A 927-nucleotide genomic window follows, 5' to 3' on the forward strand; every position below is an offset into this window, starting at 1 on the left:
CTTTGAGTTTTAAATGGATAATCAGTTGAAAATGTTATACAGTCTAATACTGTATGTTGTTTGAGATCAAGATGTATGTAACTGAAAACATGTATTTGCATGTTTATCTTTAATCCAGCGGTCTGGAGATTCTAAAACAGCTCTCATACTTCAAAGACCCAGAGAACCCCACGACTGACCCTGTAGCAGCTTACAAACTTATCAGACAACTAAGAATTTTATGGTTGACTATAATAATAACTACTGAAAAGAGTCCTTATATAGGTATGATATTCTTTGTGCAAATCTACATCAAAAAAAATATATTTTTAGACAAAGCACCTTTGTTAAAGAAAACAATGAAAACAACAATATAAGAATTCAATGTTATCAAACATCTCTAATCATCACTATAGAGTTTTTATGGTTTTGTTCTTGTGTGTGTTAATCTTGTAGACTTCCAAGAACTGTTGTTCTCAGATGTCCTGAAGATCCCCTCAGAAGAAGATGTGGAGAGTGGAGCCTTGGCACTTATTAAACTGCAAGAAACCTATAAACTCTGTAAACCTCACAAAGGGTAAAATGTCTACATATCTGGATCAGTGCTGTTTTAGTGACAAAGAAACAGTTTGTGGTTTTCTGTTTTTTATATTTCTCACAAATCAGTTGAAATACTTTCACAGAAACACCTTTAAATGAGGACGAAGCTTACTATTTGGGGTTAAATGCTTGTGTCCAGGACAAATTCCAGCATGCTTTTCACTGGTTTCTGTACACTTTGAAAATATTCAATGAGACAGAATCCTTCAATTCAATACAAGCTTTTACCAAAGAACGTTTGCTAGAGCACCTGGGCTCTTCGGCGTATCATTTTGGAGGTCTACCTGTGGCAATCTACTTCTACCAGCAGCTTCTAAAACTGCGTGAGGTCTACTGTAGCCTATTTGT

The sequence above is a fragment of the Triplophysa rosa genome, linkage group LG5 (assembly GCF_024868665.1).
Source record: "Triplophysa rosa linkage group LG5, Trosa_1v2, whole genome shotgun sequence".
Taxonomy (NCBI): Eukaryota; Metazoa; Chordata; class Actinopteri; order Cypriniformes; family Nemacheilidae; genus Triplophysa; species Triplophysa rosa.